The 22,844-nt window shown below is 36.7% G+C and overlaps 1 protein-coding gene across 4 annotated transcripts in view; it reads left to right on the plus strand.

The window, feature by feature from the left end:
- map1aa (microtubule-associated protein 1Aa) overlaps positions 1–22,844 on the plus strand; it is a 275,632-nt gene that overhangs the window by 150,618 nt on the left and 102,170 nt on the right. Inside the window, exon 1 of one of the 4 annotated variants that reach the window (XM_051920201.1) lies at positions 18,106–18,271. The exons of the other annotated variants lie outside the window; for them this stretch is intronic. The gene's annotated coding sequence lies outside the window, so the exon portion shown is untranslated. Of the gene's footprint in view, positions 1–18,105; positions 18,272–22,844 lie in introns of those variants that run through there. 4 annotated transcript variants of the gene reach the window in all.

Below are 22,844 nucleotides of genomic sequence, written 5' to 3' on the forward strand. Positions count from 1 at the left end.
CTTCTTCTCTCAATAATAATATTTTGCTTCAGTACCCTCTGCTGTACAAGGAATCTCTGCTTAGCTGTTGCTCATCAATATTTCCCATTGGTTCAGCCTCCCTCGTATTTCTGTTGCTATAGTATCAGTGTCTTCTGTTGCCATAGTAGCAAGTGAAAGGCACACCTTCACCTGCTATTCCCATCTGTCAGCAGGCAGGCAGTGACCTGTGACCTTTACGATAATTCCCCACCCCCTTTTGCATGCCACATATCTAGGACATAAGGGGATGCGAGATATGGGGGAAGTGCCCTAGGTTCTTCAAAGTGGTTTTTATATCCCAGGAGGCAGGCTTTTGCATTTTAACAAAGTACTCAGCTGTTGTCTCAGTTTTTCAGTTAATTTGTTCACTGCAGTACCATTAAAAAAAGACATTTGTATTTTCTTCTGTCTGAGAATGGCAAAGATGCAGCAATATTATTCAAGGTTTTCTAAGCACTGGTAGGTCTGAAATAAAATTAAACATTATAACTTCTCTTCTACTGTCTTTTTTCAAAAAATTGTGAGAAGAACTATTTTGAAAACCTAATTGCAACTGTGTCTAATTTTACAATGCCTTAGCCATTAGGGTTCTTTGCTGATCCTGACACATTAAAAAGACCCTGTGATCCTTCTTATCATGATCTGTCCTCTGTACTACTATACTTTGTTTAAAGTGCAGACATTTTAAATGGTAAATAGGACAACACTTAGGTGATTACAACCTAATTTCATACATAATGGCTGCAGATACAAACTCTCCTCGTTAAGCCTGCATTATTTGTAATTTTTGATGACTACAGTCAGGTCTTATACTAAGTTCCTGTTTTTGTCTGCAGTGGAGATAGATTTTAGGGATGTCTTAGTTATATGAGTGCATCCAGGTTTATCATAAGCTATTGTGGTAATAATGATATTTCTGAAAAAAAAATCTGTGCTTGATTTCTTTTATGAATTTACTTTATCTGAACTGCAAAGAAAGACTCTCTGATAAAATGCTGGAAAATAGGAAGAAAGCTTGCTGCACTAAATAAAACAAAGATATACTTGAACAGCTATGTCAAAATGGCTGCTGACTTTCTTCTGTAGTTACTATGGATCTGAATAATTCTCAACTGAACCAGTGGGAATTAAACTGAATGGCTATCTTTGGTCTGATAGAATGTATTGAGACAGTAGTAAACCCAATTTAGGTTTCCATGAAATATATGCTTAGCTTGTCAATGACATTATCCTGTGATGCCTGTAAAGTCACTGGACTAATAGCAGTAAAGCCAAAGTACAATAATTGTGTAGCAAACAATTTGGGTGCATGATAATGTTAAGTATTCTCCTTTTCCCATGATGAGGTAAACAGTGGCCAAAAAAGTGCAACAAAATGAAGGCTTGACAGGAAAGTTTTTCTTTGTCTGCAAATTATGTGTTTGCATATCACAGCATATATAATCTTACACAAACAGGACAGAAAGTAGAGTATGTGACTAATAAAATGCACTAAATAAAGTTTTATACATGTCATCATGGTCCTAAACATAATGCAAAGGCTTCAGTCTTGAACTGGGATATTAAGCTTTTGTCACTGATCGTAACTCGTTTTTCAATATTCATATTTGAAAACATGTTTTAGTAGTGCTTCATATTGCCAAACATTAAAATATGTAGAAATTACATTGTGCATTTATTTCTCAAGTCATCCATTCTTTGATAAACCTACCTATTCAAGTGAGAATTTTATGGAGGCTGGAGGAAAAGACATTAAGGCAGGAATAAACCTGAGTTACTAATCTGACGAGAGAGACAAAAAATGGACAGTATCAGGAGATGAGGCAGAAATATAAACCTGAAAAATAATTGGTATCAAATGCCTTTAAACTTAATGAGCCAAATGTTTCCAAACATGAACATTTTTATCAAATATTAAGCACAGTGTCTCAAGCCATTTAAGAAAGAATAACAATCGTTAATCCATGAATAGAAATTTTGAAAGTTAATGCACAATCTTGGACAAGATGCCACATGCATTATTGACTTTAATACTGTGTCCGTAATAACATCAGAGTGCTTGACTTGTGGTGGCCACACCATCTAACGATGCATCATAGAAACAGCCTTGACCAATAAAAAAATCAAAATGCTGTTGCAGTTAAATTAAACATATAGCAATTATAAAATAATGAAGCTTAAACAAAATTTGCATCCAAATCAAGAAGTATTCAATTTATCCATTATCAATACTCATAATAAAAATTAGTAGACCATAACAAAAGTTAAAATGTTTAACTAATATTAATTAATGGAATTATGTAAATAAGTTTTAAAAACTTATACTCACCAAAAATTTAAAGCCATTAATTAAAGTAACATGCATGTCTTTGGAATGTGGGGGGACTTAAATACCATGCAAATTCAAATTGAACCCACTGTGATAGATCTATAAGACACAAATGCTAAACTCAGTGCCCATATGCCTTTTTTCTCATTAGTTTACTTCAATTAATTCTAATATAGTACACTTTTATTTACAAGCTGAAATCTCTATAAATAACAAAATATAATGTACAGTGTGTAATGCACACTGTAATACAGTTTAATTAAGATAATGCATAAAATAACAAAGTTCAAAACACTAATATACCATTCCTTTACTGATCTGCTTCATCCAGTTCTAAAATCACAAAGTTCCATAGCCGTATCATCAAGCAAAACAAGAAACAAACATTACAGGACATTATTTCTAAGACTGTAGTGCAATGTATATATTCTGATGTACAGAATGTTTCAGAATAATGTCCCTAAAGCACCTGTTTACAATTAAAAACAAAGATATACAGTATGTGTATTTTTGCCCAAGAACAAAATTTGCCATCAACTACACAATTATGTTAGTTTATAACATTATACATGCAATACATTGAGAAAAGCAGATATTGACAGATTTCAGAAGTTAACAAAGAAAGCTGATCCTGTTTTTTGAACTACCCCTGGACTTGCTGGAGGCACAAACCAGGAGAAGAATATTTTGAACAATGTCTTACACCTTGTGCATGACACTCTGATCAACCTTTTATTTACCTTCAGCAAAAAAAATCTTTTTACCACAGTCCTGCAGGGAGATTAATTGGGTGCTATATCTGTTGATGCAAGACTTTTTAAAACGCATCCTCTGGCTAGGCCTTTGTTTTTTACCATTTTAGTATGTTAATTTTAAATAGGTCATGAATGTGCATATTTTATTTATATTTTAATAAATTCTGTACATACTTTTATTATATGAAAAATGTTAACATGCATAGGTTACTGTAAACTGCAAATTCCCTTTGGGGTCAAGTATGCAAATACAACCCTCACTCTGCAAATACTTACACCAAATGACATACAATAGCAGTTACAAAGACCTATAATGTCTTACACAAGATAGAGCATAATATATGGTCATAAGGTTTTTGAAGTCCACAAAACACATGTACTGTGCACATGATTGTCAAATTATTATGATCTTTTAAACACCCATGTAAGAAAAAAGATGATACACTTTTCTAAAGCTTTGATGGAATCCATATTGCTCTATCTGGATTCTGTAACTCAATTAATGTCTAGAACATGTAGCCAGGAATTAGATGGCACAATTGCAAAGCTGATCCCCAGCCGGTACCAATTGCATTCATTAATTATTGGCAATTCGTGACTAGCACAGGAGTTTACTAACAATTCATCACTCGTATTCAGATTAGACAGGCAGTGCCTTCTAACCACACCCATTAAGATAACCTCATACAGAGTCAATTGTTTGTACCCTTTAAAATACTGAATCCAATTTGTTTTTAATCTGTTTGTTAACATTGTTGTCATATTGTTGCTAATAGATCCAAATTCAGTAAAACTCCAATGTACTATTTGTATATTCTTTAGCAATAAAACGTTAACTTCAGCTAATACTATGTCTGCAAAAATTCTGAAATCTTTTACAGAGATGTACAGAAATGTTTTGGTTGGTAGTGGTTCAAAAGATTATAAGGGACACATTGTGTGGCAGAATTTTTTTACAGTACAGTATTCTGTGTCCATTATATATTTCTAGGTTATTTCATTTTACAGGAAGTTTGAATCTAATGGCAGAGGCATTATAAGATTTACAACTTTGGAAAAAAATGGTTGTCCATAACTGCTGATTATGTTTCATTAATAGACAAGATATTTTGCCAACTTAACAGCAAGACCATTCAAAATGTTTAACATGACCTGTATAGGCGTAGCAGTCTACATTGCTTATTTATGCCTTTTTTCTTGTCTCTCTATTTTAAAAAAAATCTTGGAAGACTAGGAAGGAAACAATACGTGATCTTCTTGGAATACAATTTGAGGTCCTGCAAGAGACAGTTTAATGTCATGTGAGACAAGGCAGTGAGAAAAAGGACAGCTGCTGTACAGGCTCTTAAATGCCTTTTTGTGACCATTTTTTATGGGTATAGCCATAATGTTTCCTATTACTATGCCCATTGGTGGTCACATAGCATGAAGAATTCACATGACAGTGTGAATCAGTTTGTCCTACCTATGAAAGAAGATGGGACACAGCTAGCTTTTGGTGTCTGCATGTGAGTAGAATAGTTTGACCATTCTGTGCACCATTATATGGTTACGGGTTGATTACAATCAGATGCCTTAAACTAAAAAACGATTTGCAGTTAATGTCAGTGTATTTGATAAAGCTATGTCAGGGATGTGAATCTAAAAAATAAAGGGAAGCCACCATCAGCAAAACTGAGCCGAAAACTTGCGTGCACTATAGTTTAACCTAGCTTGAGAATGTGCGTGGCTTTACGCCAAGTTTAGTTTTTATACATCGCGATGTGAACGTGGAAACGGGCGTACGCAACATTTTTGTGCGTAAACACTATTTATACATGAAGCCCCTGGTTATTTTCTTATGCTCCAAAAACTACATAGAATACCTACCTTTACAAAGGTGGTCAATATGCTGGAGACATGTATGAGTTGGTTAGTTGAGAATTGTTTAAGTTAGGGGATGGGGGACAAAGAGTTTCCACAGGCAAGATTTATAATATCATATAAAGGAATGGACAGTAATGTTAATATAAATATAAAAGATAGGTTTGAAATTTCTAGTAAACAGTTAAAAAGCCAAATTATAATAACTAATACATTAAAATGTTTACTCTAATGCTGGAGTTAAAGAATAAAACAAGTGAGTTGCCACATCTTAGGGAGAATATCTGGAATAAATTAGGAAGCATCAGTGACAGAGGCTTGACATTGGGTTGACATTGGTTGGCTTGACATTATTAAAACAATAGTTTTAATAATACTAAAAAGAAAATTTGGTATATTGGTGATATTGTAGTCATGGGACTTCAGATACTCAGATATTAACTGAGATAATCTTACAAATAGAAATGCATAAGATAGAGTTTTTAGAGTTAGAGTTTTTAACACAATAAGTTAAAACACCAACTTGAGAAGAAGCCTCTCTAAATTTGGTATTTTGTAACAAACAGGGTAACATTAATGGAGAAGAGGTGATTGACATTAGATCATAATATAATACATTTCATAATGCTTGGAACTGAACATATTCAAAAAGCAAACTGTTATGTTTTCTTTAGAAGGGAAAATTTCAAATGGATGCAGGAAAATGTAAAAAGGATAAAGTCGGATTAGCTTTTAAGTACAGCAACTTTTAACAAACAATGGAGAATGTTTTACAGAGTTTATGTACACTACAGGACAGGTTCACTGTTATACTTAGAAACAGTAAACAGTTAAAAAAACAGCTGTATAAGACACATGAGGCAAATAACTCCGTGATTAACCATAGGGCTTATGAGAGCATCTAAGATTAAAAAAAATATGAGAAATGCTAAAAGGCAGGTTGAGATAAATACAGTTGAAAATGCAAAACATCTCCCAAAGATTTGCTGTATTTTTGTAGTAAAAGAACAGTAAAGAAGCAAGTAGGTTGCATTAGGAACATGTAGGTGTGAATTAAAATATACAAACAGTGAAATAGCAACAGCTCTAAATTATTTTCCTGATGTTTTCACATGTGAACAAGTTGATAACATCACAACAGTTACATAAACTACAAATGTGGTGCTTACTAATTTGGAAGTTGTAATGGGAGAAGTTGTGTTTAGATTAAAAAGGCTGAAATCAAACAAATTGCCTGGACCAGATAACATTTATCCTAGAGTGCTTAAGGTGGTTAACGAGTACACAAGATCTGTCCAAAAAAGAAATTTTTTTTAAAACAAAAACATTAATTTGTATGCTTATAAATTAATCAAACTGATCTCCTTCAAAGTATTCCCCTCCTCTATTTATACATTGCTCCCAGTGGTTTTTCCATCTCTGGAATGAGTTTCTGGAACTTGTTTTGTGGAATGCTGCATAGGCATATTTTCTATTATTTGAAACTGATGATCTTTCAGGGCGGATTTCAACTTTGGAAACATAAAAGTCAGTAGGGACTGTACACCCATGTTTCATCACCTGTTATGACTTGGATCAGAAAGTTTTCATCAGCATATGAATAATCTAACAACTCTTGACTGACTTTGACATGGTTCACTTTTTGCTCATGTGTCAAGAAAGTTTGCACCAACATGATTCATCTGCAGTTTATCAGTTGAAATTGTGTGACACAGTCTTTTACTGATGCCTACTTCTTCAGCAACTTCACAGACAGGCGACATTGTTCACAAATCAAAGCATGCACTCTCTCAATGTGATCACTGTCCAGTTTTTGTATTGTCTGCCTGTTTTGAAACAAATCATCTGGCCGATTTGAAATGTCAGTACCATTTGTAACATTGTGTATGGCTTAAACAATTCTCTCCATAAGCTTGCTGAAACATCTGAAAACTCTTGGTAAAGGTTTTTGCCAGTTTCACACAGAATTTCACTGAAACACTTTGCTCATCAAGATCCATTTTATTTCAACTTGCAAAAAACCTAAAAAGGCCCAGGTGACAAATTCACTCTATTACATTTACTCTGTGTCTAATAGACGTGGAGTGATCAAGCAAGTAGGGATTTTAAAAGTGAAGTCTACCACTACACAATACCACTATTGTGAGTCTGCTATAATGGCTCGTTGGCGCCCTATTAAAAAGTTTGGTTTCTTTTTGGACAAACCACATGCATATAGACCCTTGACGTGTACTTTTTAGAAATAACTGTACAGCAGGAAAATTCCTAAAGACTGAAAGCTAGAAAGTGTTAACCCATTAAATAAAAAGGTGATCTAGGTGGATGCAAATTAATATACACCAATACGCTTAATATGCATCACAGGTGAATTAAGCAATTTAAAGGGAAATATTGAGCAGCACAAGTCAAGAACAGGTGTATTTGTTTAATAAGGTCGGCCTGAGTTCAAATGGGGAAAACTGAACTTCACTAATATCCCGGAACTCAATGAAGAAGCAACAAAGGCATACAATCTGATACTATTATCTATATATTTTAGAATGTGTTTGATCAAGTTCATCATGAGAGGTTAGGGCTCAAACTATGAAGTGGCAATTCAGGACACAGATGGATGTAGATAGATACCAAATGTGTGTAGATGGATACCAAATTGCCTTAAATGCTAGAAGCAATGGGTTATAGCATGAAGAACTTTTTCAGAATTAGGTGATTTTACAAGTGGTGTGTGTTGGAGAGCACCACCAATGAATGCCTTTGCACTTTTAATGTATACTGCATTTTAGGGAATATGGTCTGATGCATGTGAAAAAATATATAGATTACTTAAAAACGATAGGAACAGGGTAAGGCAAAAGTTATGCCCAAAATGCTAAGTAAAATTACCAAAAATACTAGAAAACAAACAAGAAGAACCTGAAAACCTGGGACCAATAACTTCACCTGATAACCGAGCAATGAGTCAGTGCAAGGGGACAATTTAAAATGTTATAACAATCAGGTCTAAAGAAAAAGTCATTGTCTGTAATAATGTAGTTGCAGTGGCCAAGCAAAAGCAAGTAGTGCATATAGCGAAGAGCATAAGTTGAATATAATCGTATCATCCTGAACATAAACAATAAGAGCACCACAGGTGCACAGACCAAAGAGATGGCATTAGGTTGTAATGATATAACCTAACCACAGACACCCTTTTAAAGAGTGCATAACACAGACCTGGATGAGAGTAATAAGGAACCATTTTATACTGTTTAAAGTCTTTCTTTCCATGAAGAAGTGGTAGGGTGGAGTGGTGGCTCTGAGGTTAGGGATCTGCACTGGCAGTCAGAAGGTTGCAGGTTCAAATTCCGTAAATGCCAAAAGGGACTCTGCTCTGTTGGGCCCTTGAGCAAAGCCTGCAATTGCTCTATCCTGGATATGATGTTAACCTGCATCCTGCCCTGCATGTAGGAAAAACTTGGGGTTGGTGGCAGAATTGATTCCACTCCATCTGAACTAGTGTGGTGCTGAGGTGTCACCAGTTGCATGGCTAATCTCATCTAATCTAATCTGGATCCTGAGTTGGTTTGCGTGCTCCTAACCTCTCTCTCTCTCTCTCTCTTCCCATGAAATCCTGTAATACAATCACTATGCAATTTATCTCACTGCAAAATAGTTCCATCACCACATTTATCTGCTAAGCACTGAAGCCCCATCCAAGCATATCTGCTGCCAATTTAAAGTGCAAACAACTCCTTTATCATTTCCTGTATCATGCAGACATACAGGTATGTTCTATTTAAAACTATGAACTCGACCTCTGGTTTAGACTGCAGTGAACTTAAACTGAGGCTGAGATCTGACAAATGCTTCTTTTTTATATCTTTTTTATATGTGTTAATGCTGTTCTGAATAACAGCTGAGAGCCACAAGCTTTTTAGATTCTGTTGCTGCATTTTTATTCTTTCATCTCATTTTTTGGTATTGTATATTATATTGCTGCAAAATAGTAAAATTAGGTTAGCTTTATGTACACAACCAGTCAAAATTTTTGAACACCTCAGTTTTTTTTCAGATCTAATCATTTGGAATGCAATTAATGACCTAAAATGGTGAAAGGTTAAGCAGTAAACTGCCAGAGGTTTAAAAGTAAAATTTAGGTTAGAAAAAACTGAAAAAAGGAATTTTCAGAATATTACAAATGTTTGCTTGACTTATTTTTTATTTGCCATTGTTTATTTGTTCTCTGTCAGTGTAATATTGTCCAAGTAGTACTTCAGAGGGTGTAATAACACAGTCTGTTTCAACTCTGCTTTAAGACAGACCTAGGGTTTTTAAGTAATCATCAGAAATTAGTATACCTGTGCAAACTGTTTGCTTCAACTTGCAAGACTTAATTTACTTTAATTGTTGCAGAACATCTGTTGGTTGTAACCTATTAGTTGTTCCTTGAAGAAGGCCCATTTGTAAAATGAGGTGTTCTAAAACTTTTGACTAGTAGTGTACATAGGTTAGTAGACCTAAATCTAGTATATTCTGATAGAAAACACTCCTGCAAATTTTCTGGAATATATACTTCAGTTTCCAGCAGTGGATAGATGGTGAGTGGTGTAAAAGAACACACAAAACAAACAGAAAGATCTGAGAATCCACGCTTTATACTTGTAAAAAGGTTGGGTTAATATTTCTTTACAGATGTGAGCTCCAAACAGAACTGAACTAAATGAAAGATGGCTGCTATGTATAGCTGATGAACCAGAAGTGACATAATAGGATGATGGAATTCTGAGAATCAGAAATGACATCAGGTGGAAGTGGGACCTTGAGGAAGTGATGTTGGCTGGCTCCTAACGATTGGCAAAGGGAATGGTATAGGCTGGCTTTTGAGGACCGAAAGTAACTTCAAGAGGAGGGTTTGTCAGCTGGTCTGCAAGGGAAGAGGAAAAAGAGTTAGTGGGCAATGCCAACCCCTGGTCTGGCAGAAACATACATGTATTCAAGCACATAAACTGTTTCCCAGGTGCATGTGTATGACATGGCCTTCCCCTCAGTCCAGACCCATTGGGTCGGGCAGTCCAAACTGAGAGGTCATGAACCCAGGAAAGAGCACTGGCATTGTCTTGAAGAGAGCCTTGGCAATAAATGACCAAAGACCTGTAAGGCTGTAGGTCAAAAAATCACCTTGTGACACGCGGGTTCCTCCTTGTAAATCACCATCCACTGCAGGGCAGCGTGGTCAGTGACAAGGGTGAACTCACAGTCTAGTAGGTAATACCTAAGTTGTTTAATGGCCCATTTAATAGCCAAGGCTTCTTGTTTCACTGCCACATACCTGGTTTCCCTGTCCATCAGTTTCCGGTACAGGAACATAGCAGAGTGTTCAACACTGTTGACACTTTGGCTCAACACGGCACTAAGAACTATGTCCAAAGCTTCGGACTGGAGGATAAAATGGAGAGAAAAGTTAAGAGTAATCAAAACAGGTGCTGATGTAAGGACCTGCTTCATAAAATGCAGAGTCTGTGTTTTTATCCCATGCCACCAAATTAGGGGCTTTCTTCTTCGTCAAATTTATCAAGGGTGGCGCTCTTTCTAAGAAGTGGGGCACAAACTGACAGTAGTATCCCACTAACCCTTGGATCTACCCTTTGGTTTTTGGAAGGGGCCATTTCAAAATGGCTTCAACCTTGGAACACTGATGCCATACTGTTTCCCTGCCCAACAAGTAGCCTAAATATTTGGCCTCGGCTAGTGCAAAGAGATCCAATTCTCACTGACCACCTTGCACAGCATTTGTTTCAGGGTCTGATTAACCTGTTCTACTAAACTGTCAGTTTGAGGATCATATACTGTGGTTTTTAGATGCTTAATTTGGAGTAGTTTGACAACTTCCTTGAACATTTCTGAGGTGAAACCTGTCCCTTGACCTGTTATGACTTCCTTAGGGATGTCTACCCGCGTGAAGACCCCTAAAAGTTTTTGTGCGATTGTTTTAGAATTGGTGGTTCTTAAAAGAACAGCTTCAGGAAAACAAATTGTGTAATCTACGAGGACTAGGATATATTTATGTCCTTGAGCCGAGGGATTGAGGTATCCCACGATGTCAACCCCTGTTCATTCAAATGGTATGTCGATAAGGGGAATGGGGAATAGAGTAGCACTGATTTACCAGAGAGGAAGTGCAGAAACATTTGGCCTCTTCATTAGTCCCCGGCCAATAGAACCTTAACTTAATTCTCTCCAACCGTTTGTTGGCTCCCAAGTGGGCACCCAAGAGGTGGGTGTATGCTAACTCATATACTTGCCACCAGAAAGTCTGTGGGACTAACAACAGTGACTCCACCTTCCTCTTGTGTTCAGCTACTCTTTATAATAAATCATTATTAATGACAAACTGGGGACTGTTAACCATGCACTGGCCGTTAACTGGGACTACCTCATTCCTGGCAAATTTAAGAGAATCATCATTCCATTGCTCCTGTTTAAAGGAGGCCAGTGTTTACCTAAACTGAAAGTCTAAAGAGGATCACAGCTGGCCTGTAATGTGCCAGCTTCCACTCCATCACACTAGGTTTCCATGGGACCTCTTGTTGCTGGCTGGTTACATGGCGTGGAGACAGTTTGGGACAGAACATTTCACAGCAAGCCCAGAGAGTGTGAAGGAGTGATGCGCTTTTACTGTAAGACCAGTATTGTCCAAGTATCACAAGTAAAGGTGGATTCCAAATGACCGCCACCCAGATGGTTTTAAGGAGCTATTGTAATTGGTTACACAAGTGGTGGACTTATACAACTGTATCTCCCTGTGAATACAGGTCAGACAGGTCTTTTCATTAAGCCATTGTTGTGGTAACACATATTGGTGAGCAACAATGGAAATGTTGCTGCCGGAATCAACTAACGCTATTACTGTAAACCCTTTCACTGCCACCACTCCTGTACAAGGACAAAACAAGGGGTTAACAACTGCCCAATACTTTCCTCCATTCACCCAACTGCAATCTATGGGTTCCATGATCTGGGGCCAATTCAGAATGGTGTATCCCGGTTCACCACGCTTGAAACAATGGGGAACCGAGATGTGTTTTTCTTTTGGTTTTCCTGCAACTTCCGTCTACTAGCCTGTGGCTGGGCTAGTAGTGGGCCATAAGCCCCATCTGGGTTTGGCGAGCTGACCTTTCTGTAGTTTCAGTCTTGCAGTTCTGTAGCCATCAACAACAACAAAAACAATATTTATTTATATAGCACATGTTCATACAAATTATGTAGCTCAAAGTGCTTTACAGGATGAAGAAAGAGAAAAAAGACAAAATCTAAAAATAAAATTAGGCAATACTAATTAACATAGAAGAGTAAGGTCAAATGGCCAGGGAGGACAGAAAAAACAAAAAAAAAACTCCAGATGGCTGGAGAAAAAAACAAAATCTGCAGGGGTTCCAGGCCACAAGACAGCCCAGCCCCCTCTAGGCATTCTACCTAACATAAATGATCTCAATCAGTCCTCATGGTTTTCAGGCTTCACATGGAAGAACTTGTAGATGATGGTCATGTCGACCTCTGGCCTTCAATCCATCAGTGTAGGGACAGCACGGTGCTTTGATCGGGTGATAGTGGTGCAGATTGCCACCACAGAAAACCAGAAAAAGAACAGCAGAGACAGTAGGTGTTAGTACTGATTTCGGAGCCACCATGAATGATAATGATAATTATAAGCATTTACAGAATATCAGGATTAAACTAAAATGAAGCTATGAGAAAGCCATGTTAAAATAATGAGTTTTTAGCAGTTTTTTAAAATACTCCACTGTATTAGCCTGGCGAATTTCTATCAGTAAGCTATTCCAGATTTTAAGTGCATAACAGCAGAAGGCTGCCTCACCACTTCTTTTAAGTTTAGCTCTTGGAATTATAAGCAGACACTCATTTGAAGATGTAAGGTTACAATTTGGAGTGCAAGGTGAAAGGCATTCTGAAATATAGGATGGAGCAAGGGCTGATGTTGACTTTTGTCAAAATTCAGGAGTAGAGGACGATAATCAGTTGTAAACTGCAACAAAACTCTCCCTTATGTTTTAGTTCGACTCTCTTTGCTTGAAGTAAAGTTATGTAGCTTTGTTGATTTGACATTGATTCCCTGCACATGAATGAGTAGTAAAGAGCTACTAAAATGGCATCGACATCTGGCGTGACTAAAGCAAATTTGCAAAGCAAAATACTCCATGGACGTTTTACCTATTATTGCTGAATCAGGCTCTGAATTTGATGCAAGTGATCTGGATATGGATATCAAAAATGAAATTGAGGTACCAGCATCAGCCTATCGGGCCCCAGCTGATCATCGTGCTGAACACGTTCGTGTAGCTGATGTACCTATAGCGGCGTTCACCGAGGGGGACCACCCCTTATGATGACAAGAGATACAAACCATATTGCATCGCACTACACCTGCCACCGTTGCCCACCTGCTGTGCGAAGACAACCCGCCATGCATTCCTGCTGACCATTGAGCCACCCCTGTGCAGCCACTGCTGCCAGAGATACCGAACAGGTGCCAACAGCAGCCACAGCATGTAGCAATAGACATTTTATGTTGATTTTATGTGTGAAACCAGTGCATAGTGTGCTGTTCAGAAAACTGAGTTTTTTGGAAAACATATTCAGCCCTCAAAGAGTTAAGGCTTTGTAAACCATGAGCAGTATTTTAAAGTCAATTCTAAATGGCACAGGTAACCAATGTAGTGACATCAGAACTGAAGAGATGTGTTCGGATTTTCTTTTCCTAGTTAATGCAGAGCTGCATTCTGCACTAGTTGCAATCGATTGATGTCTTTTTTGGGTAGTCCTGAGAGGAGTGCGTTACAGTAATCTAGCTGACTGAAAACAAAAGTGTGAACTAATTTCTCAGCATCTTGCAAAGTTATAAGACGTCTAACTGTTGCTATATTTCTTAAGTGAAAAAATGCTGTCATAATAATCTGATTAATAAGTGATTTCAAATTTAGGTTAGAGTCAATAATTATCCCTAATATTCTTTACCTCTGTCTTGACTTTTAATCCTAATGGATCAAGTTTACTTCTAATACCCTCATTATATCGCTATCCATTTTTGCCAATCACTAAAATTAAGTTCATTATGCAGGACACCATAGACTCAGCCACCCGCATATCTCTGAGTTTACCACTTAACAAGGATGGCTGGATAATACTGAAGGTGCTGGAGAAATCAAAAAACATAATCCTCACAGTGCATTGTCCAGGTGAGTATAAGCCTTCTGGAGCAGATATATAATTTGGTCCTCCACTCCTGTCTTTGTCTGATAGGCAAACTACGGTGAGTCCAGGTGGTCTTCCACAAGAGGTCTCATACAGTCTAGGATCGGTCTCTCAAAGTTTTTCATAATGTGAGACAAAAATCCCACTGGTCTGTAATCATTAGGTGAAGAGGCACCTGCCTTCTTAAGAACATGAACAATGCAGGATGTTTTCCAAAGCAGTGGCACTTTCTGAAGCCTTAGGGACAGACTGAACAGGTGACATAGAACACCACAACGTTGGTCAGCTTAGGCCTCAAGTACCTGAAATGTTAAACATACTGTACGTAAAAGTTAACTTTAGAGGTACCTGCTCAAACTTATAAGACGTCAAAAACAAGAAAAACAGAAAGGTTAAAAAGATGCTGGAAGGCTGAGGACTTTTGTTATGAGTGGCCAAGAGAGTTAGTCTTCTATGAATTGGGGCAAGACCATGCTGCTGACAGGCATCATGTGTCACCATGGAGTGCATCCATAGCTGCATTTTGTGTTTTACTACAGACATAATAAAATATTTATTAAAACTGATGAAGAGAAGAAAGAATTGCTTTTTTACCTACATAGCAGGATTGCCTTGATTGTGACTGAACGTTTATGATACCTGTTTTTTAAGCTTGGGAAATTTTACTGTTTAATGTGTTTGTGTCTTATCCTAGCTAACTTGATAAAAATAACTTGTATACACCATTTAAGGATAGATATCTGTGTAGAGACTGAAAGCTCAAATGCATTCAACTGCAAGTCGAATATTGTTATTAAAGAGTGCTTCATGAATAATGAAGGTAGAATGATTAATAATGCAGGTTGGGGTATTGATCCCGGGGTTTGTTGTCTCTTTCAGCAGTGCCTTTGTGGGTGTTGCCATTTCAGCAACACAATATTGATTCCTTGGTTGTTGTTCTTCTATAGTGAATATGTTTATCTGCATTGTAAGACTCAAAGAACTGTATTCTTTTCTTTTCACATTTTAAGAAGAGTTTTTTGTCTTCCTTGAAAGGACCTAAATTTTCAGTATGTTTGGATATTGAAAATGTTCTGTCCTCTTTTAAAAATGTTAAACAATTTAGAAGCAATCTTTTGCAATGAATTTGTCTAAATGACAAATGTTTATCACAGGACAACATTTTGACTCTGAAACTCTTTTTTTACATCTGAACACTGTTTTTGGAGGAACTCCACCCCACAGCTGCAAAAAGACACTTGCACATTTATTAGTACCCTGAATAGCAGAAGAAACTTTGTGTTAAATAGTGCCCAAGTCTTTTGTGAGTCTCTTGTATTTCTTATGAAAAATTTGTGAAAAAACAGTTCTGTTTAGTATGCAGAAAACATGTTCAATAAGTTACAGTTTTGTGTTATGGGCAGTTCAGGAATTTTTAAATTTTCCCTGACAAAAGAAAATGTTAGCAACCAGCCTGTTTTCAATTACAAATATGTTCAAGTATATTTGTAATCAGCAAATCAAAATTGTATAACTATTTCTTTACACATTTTTATTATATAATCTGGTTTCATTTTTTAAAAAGTGATATATATAGACAAGGGGAAGCACAAAGAAAATTCTACTTTGCTTTGTCCAGCTAAACGATTCCTTTTGTTTAATATCAACATGTGAAAGATTTTTCTTCCATATTTATTTTATTATATGAAACAATAAGGTAGTAAAAGCTTATACAGTATTTGCTTTCCTTCCCATAAGCAGTGTACTGGCTGGAGTTTTGATCCTACTCCTTTTCAATTCCAGGTCATCAGACTGGGTTAGCTGTCTCATGGATCTTTTTTAAAACTACTCTTTAGTGATCTCCAAGGTAGAGGGGTGGGGGTGTCTTACGCCTCTGGGGACATAACAGAAATTCTAAGTTAATCTTCTGAGATTAAACATTGTCCCGTCTGAGTATCCCTTTAATTTCTTGTTCATAGGAGTTGATTACAAAAATTAAATTGCAGTAACTTACCTTATTGTGACATTTTGGTTTGGGATTATAACAGGGTGCCCTCTTATATCCTATGACCTTGCTGTAGAACCACATAGCACATCATATGTGGTTTCAGTGCTGATACAGTGCTTACAATGCTCTTGGTTATTTATTAAATGATTTATTAATATTCTGCCATAGAGAAAGTTTAATTTTTTTTTGCAATTCCTGCACTCTTATTTGTAGCTACAAATCTCCTCTCCGCTCTCCCAAAATGACAAAGTGAAACTAATAAAAGGAAACTATAAACTAAACCACGTAGAAAGCAGGAAGAAATATGTCACACCACACAAGTCTATAGATGTATGCCCATGTTTCAAAGGACCTATCAGCAGTCAGAAAGTGAGTTTTTTTTTGGAACAGAAATACACAAAAATATGCTATATATTGTGACTGATAAGGGTTTAAAATAAATAAATTTTTATTATAAAAAATACCTTTTTCAGGTCCTCTCTTCAAAAAAATACTCACAAGCACGATTCAAACATTATTTCTCCACTGCTATCCTTTCGGAAAGCCTTGTCCTCCACCTCCCTACTCCAATTCACCTGGATAAGGCTGAGCGGGTTGTTTTATGCCAGACCCTGGAGTACTTCCGGTGCCGCATGATTACAATTTGTGAGTCCTCTCCTCTCAGGCCCCTTCTGGTGGAACCCATGTACCCAAAACAAGGCTGTTCATCAGGACTACAATTCCCAAGGTGCCCTGCAGGTGTACAAATGGCAGCTCTACCTGAGGGATGCTGCCCACGGGTGTACCTGGTGATTACATGGCCTCAAGAAACAGTCCTTCAATTGTATCTTACAGGCAAGGAAGGGTATCTGCAACTACCCGCCTGGGATGGTTGTGCACCCATATCCTTCCGTCCCAGGACCCTCATTTTCTTCCATTTGATACATGACGGCATAGTACAGTGGACTGTAAATATAAGCACAAGAAGCCATACAGCTTAATCAAAGTAGACATAACTTGAAGTGTAGCATCCTGTGGGGCGTGAAGACTGGTGGCTGAAGGACAGTTGAGTCCTGCGGAGAGCGGAACGGAGTTTTGCCGTCAGGAAAATGATTGACGCTAGAATGAAAAAAAGGGGTGGAGGAGGAGCTGGAAATAGAGACAGGTTTTCTGGTCGTTTCGGGGGAGGATTCTGTGTAGGGAACCAGAGATATTCTTTTAGTGTGTCTCTCATGGCCACAACAAAGAGAGGTTTTTAGGTAATTGTAAATAGTTCCTGTTCGATTTCCTTTTCGTGTGTTCGTCCTACAGTGTTAACAGTATTCCTGTTCGATTTCCTTTTCGTGTGTTCGTCCTACAGTGTTAACAGTAAACTCTTCAGCCAATCACTTCTTTGCCCTGTTGTGTCTTCCTTCCGAACCTGTTACGGAGAGGACGCTGCTATATACTTCGATAGATTCTGGCGTTTTAAAAATAAAAAAGAAACAAAAAATGCCTGTTTGCTCTACATTTTGGAATAAAAATATTTTCTCTTACTAATTTACTTAATGTTCTTGCAACATTAGCGGCTGAATACAAGGATAATTCCAGCATCATTCTTTATCGTTTTTTTGCGCCTTTCCTATTACTCATTCGTCTTATATGAAAGGTCTTTTTTTACATCTTTTACAGTTTTTTTTTTTTTACAGTTTTTAAAGGTATAAATCAGGCAGGTTAAATGCCTTTAATATCATAAAATAAAAGTATGCTACAAAATCGTCATTGCCCTGGTTAAGCCTTGCAGCAAGAGCGTTAAGCCTTAGAGGAGGCGGTGTCCAAACGGCGATTGGTTTGTACTGTGTGGGGTGGAGCGAAAGCTTGGCGCAATGTCACGTTAGCCACACCCCTGGACCGCAGCCCAAGCATGAGCCTGTGTGTTTTCCTTTCCGTCTGTTTTGCAGCGTCTTCTAGTCTGGCTCTCTGTAGCTGTTCGCTTCATACTGCTTTGTACCCCTCCCATTTGTGCGCCGAAGCCACACGCGTTCTCGTCTAGTCTGTGCACTCGTTCGCGCTCCCCGGTGGCTGCAGCGGCGCGGGACCGCGGCCATGGTATGTACACGCAGCAATGCGGCTAAGCGATTAAAATGCATTTTAAGAATACAGTGTGTTATAATAATTTCCGAGAAATAATTCCATATACACAAGTAAATATTGTTTAATACGTACTTAAGGGGTATTTAGAACTTTCACAGTAGTATGGGAGTATTTAGGAGGGATCGTATGAGGCTAGTAGGACAGCGGGTGATGCTTGTCTGGCAGATGTCTGGTTGCGACGGATAAGATTTACATCTCCGTTTTCAGTGCGTTTATTAGTTTTGGGCAGATACTACTGTACAGATATAACAGTCCTGACAGATTCTTGAAATTGATTTTAGAATAGTTTCAATATATAAGATTCATGTAATTTATTTTGGAAATTAGTGGCTGGAAAGAAATGGTCAAGACTAAAGTTATGCGGACTCAAAATATATGCTTGAAAAACTGCTGTCGTTTAAACATAAAGCAAAAACGTAGAATACCAGGCAGAATGGTAGATTGTATAGAATAAGTGCTCTTTCGTATCGGTCTGATCAAAGCAATGATGTGGACGAATCACCACAAACAATGCTAGTACTCATTTGGAGGCCAGAGGAGAAATTCCGTTATCTTCCGTACAGGAACATATGCTGTCTTTAGTATTTCACTTTTGTGTAAGATTATTTTGTGTACAATAGCCAATAATAATTAAATATGTGTGTGTGTGTAAAGTGTTAACAGAATACCAAATAATCCATTTATTCAGTGTGCCTGTTAACTTTCCCATAAACCAAATTTTAATTTATTTTGGAATTTGCTACATTTTTGTCACACAAAATGTATTTAAGAGTAGATGAACTGACCTGTGGAAAAAAATATGAGTAATAATTCATAAATTGGCCAGTTAAAAACAAGTAGTAATTTCAAACAAGGCCCTGGTAATATCTTTTAGCTTTTGAGAGGTGCCAAGATGAGCTTGTCTTTCATTCATTGAAGCTTCTTTGGTGATGTCTAAATCAGTGGGAGAGAAAACAAGATGATTCCTTATGCCATTTTTTCTAAATATAGGACAGTAGATAAGAACTAATATGCACCATCAAGGTCAGTTATATACAATATACTAAGACAGAACACACAAATTGTTTTTTAAAAGAATGTATTGCTTTATTTTTTTAGCTTTTCAAAGATCATGAAAATAAGACCTTAAAATATATATTTAAAATGATATATTATTGCAATTTGATACACTGAATTCTGTTCTAAACATCTATATTTGTAATATGTGACATACTGTATACAGTAATGTCCATTCTTGATAAAAGTTTAAATTATAGCATATGGTTAAGGTTTTAAAGTATTTAAACAGATCTTCTTGCATCTTTTATGCTAAAGTATTCATTCATCTGTATGGTTGAAGTTAGCAGGTATTGTAATTTCTGACAATTTTTGTATTCTAAAATGTTTTTCTGGACACACTTTGGCCCAGTATTACAAATAAATCAACAAAATGCTAAGTACAAGGAAAACAGACAGATAACAGTAAATGTAAATGTAAATAATATAATAACAACATAATGATCAATAATCTGGGGGTCTATAGCCAAAGAGGTAATTTCCCTGCTGCATCTAAATGCTAATAACAATGTGCACATCTTTGTTTACCATTGACTTTATTTATGATTTACCAGTATTTTGACATGCTAAATCTTCTACTGGAATTAGTTTTAAAGTCAATAGCTTTCCCATAAAGCCCTTACATTTTATATTGCAATGTAGTTGATTATGTCAGTAAAACCAGTTACTATTTCTTGGCATAGACTAAATTCTTACGGTTAATGTATCCCCTACCTGCAGAAAATGTTAACACCATACTTCAGACTGGTTCATTATGTCATTTTAATAAGTTTAGCAATTTCTCTACTTTTTTATTTATTCCAAAAAAAAAGACTCTGTCTTGTGCCACAACTTGTGTCACTGGAATCCAGTATGAGTCACCCTTGGGCTTCTCAATGAAATAGGAAAATAGTTGTCATAATTGCTCTACTTTGGAAATTCTATCATTCCTTGTTCCTTTGCTGATGCCAAACTCATTATTTTCATACACTGATATTCATTAGGAGGAAGGCAGAATTTTTTTGAAGTACATGTCCAAATGTTCAGAGAAAATTGTTAATTGTCATTTTTATTTTAATTTTTTTATTTTTCCAAATTGACTAGGTGATTAATCGTTAGGCATTGTACTTATTATAGAGAATTGCTTTTCTATCTTGAGATGCACAGCTTGGCACAGGTAACAATATGAAGCTGTGTAATGCCAAATAGCTCATCAGCTGCAAATTGTTGGAGACTGACATTTTTTCTTTGTTGTTTCTTATTTACCTTACTAAGCTATGGTATTTAAAAATATTTTTTAAAAAGTTAGAGAGACCCTAATATTGGATAATTCAAAATATATACATTTTGAATACAAGTAAACATATTATTTGCGTGGCTGTTTTTGTACTAAAAACATAATTTTACTGAATATATTGTTAGTAAAATATTGAAATGATTACTTTCTTTATATCAACAAACAGATAAGGTATATTGTAGAATTTCATTTAAATATGTTTGACAGTGATTCTAATAATTTCCATACTTTGTGTAATTTATTTCTAGCATAGCCAGAAAAGGTTATTTTTAAGCTGCCCAATGTTCATCTCACAAATTTATTTTCCATATCTTCTCTTTGGAAAGCTACCTAAAAAAACTCAACAAATTTAAATGTTTTGATTCCTGTGACATGGCATTTCATCTGATAAAGCAAGGGTATACAACTAATATTGTGTTAGCCATTGTGTTATCCTTTTCATTGCTCAGTTTGTCCTGTTTAATGCATTAGAAGCCTCTTGATTAATACACTTCATTTGCGCATATAGGTACAGTGCAAGTATAAGTAACAGTACTTTAAGATTTAAAAAAAAAGCAAAAGCTACATAGAGTAGGTGTCAGTTGCATCATATTTGTACATAAGTGCATATAATAGGAAGTAAACTCATTTTGAAATAATATTGGATTTAAAATTTGACTTAAAGTGTCAGCTTCTTGCAAAAGAATTATATTTGTATGGTATTATTTATAAGGAATGTGAAATCAGTGGCATTGTGGTTTCAAAATAAAGTAAAGAACATAGCTCCCACAGATTAAGGAAAATGCAGTGAGAATCCGTAATACAAACAAACATAATAAAGACATCCTCTGCATCAAGAATATATAACTTAAACCCCAGTCAGTTTGGTGCAGGGATTAACCCAGTAACTTACCTTCAAAGTACTGCCAATTGCACTCTCATTTCTTATACTGCCCTACTGTCCCAACCTTGGCCTCTTGAACGTGAGCCATCATCTCAGACTGTCTTCCAGTCTCAGTTAAACCACTGAACTTGTACAAGTTTTGTAAAGGACACTTGTCTACAATGAAATAGGTTGCTTGTCTTCCCAAAAAGATAACTGAGTCAAATCAATCCTATTTAAGATTTGTACGCTGTCCTGTAGTAGTAGACAGGTGAGAAGTTCTTGGCTTAATTCCATGTCTTCCTGTATTTATCAAGAGTATCTGGCAGCAACCACTGCAATTTGTGGGACTCCATGCTAGATAGGAAACATGTGACCTCAACACCCCACTGCAAGATGCGGACCACCACTCTAGACATGACAAATGTGACCTCCATGCTAGACACGAAACACATGACCCCTACACTCAAAATTGTGATGTTTTGCAGTGATTGTGGCTACATTATGGTTAAATTTAGGATTGTGGGAGATTTATCTTGCTCAAATAATGCACCTGTTGAGTAAACCAAGTGATATAAATGAGCTAGCGTGGAGGTGAAGTGTTTTCTGTCTAGCATGGAGCTCCATACCTTACAGTGGCTGCAGCTAAACCCTTCCTAGACTTACGCTTAGAAGGTTGATATTACTCATTTGCTATACAGGTGCTGGTCATAAAATTAGAATATCATGACAAAGTTGATTTATTTCAGTAATTCCATTCAAAAAGTGAAACTTGTATATTAGATTCATTCATTACACACAGACTGATGTATTTCAAATGTTTATTTCTTTTAACATTAGAATTACCAGAGCCTACGAAAAAACTCGTATATCCGGCCCACCTTAAATCGCTTCTTAAATCCGTTCACACCTCTCCGCCAGCATCCTTTGTCCTCTAAATGTGCTGATAAAAGACAAGCTGCCAGCAGCCGGCTATTCCATCCCCCCACCGACTTAGAACGTGAGCGAACTTTTCCCAGCTCATGCCTTGATTGATTATCTGGGAGTGAAGTGGAGTTTTACAGTGGAAATAATAGATCGTTATTCTAAAGTAATCTGTGTAAACACATTGTTAAAACAGAAACTTTGTCATATTTTAGTAATAAATGTTACAAAATGTAGTAGGCATAAACTGTAGAATGTGTAAAGCCCGAGTTCCAAAGATCAAATAAACACTTTCACAAAAGCTTCAAGGATGGTACAACAGCCTCCGTGGTGTAGCGCGTTAAGATTTGCCTCTTAGAGCACAGCAACTTTGCCGCCTCACAGACCTGAGTTCCATTCCCCGCTGGGGA

Source organism: Erpetoichthys calabaricus, chromosome 17 (genome assembly GCF_900747795.2).
Source record: "Erpetoichthys calabaricus chromosome 17, fErpCal1.3, whole genome shotgun sequence".
Classification (NCBI taxonomy): domain Eukaryota; kingdom Metazoa; phylum Chordata; class Cladistia; order Polypteriformes; family Polypteridae; genus Erpetoichthys; species Erpetoichthys calabaricus.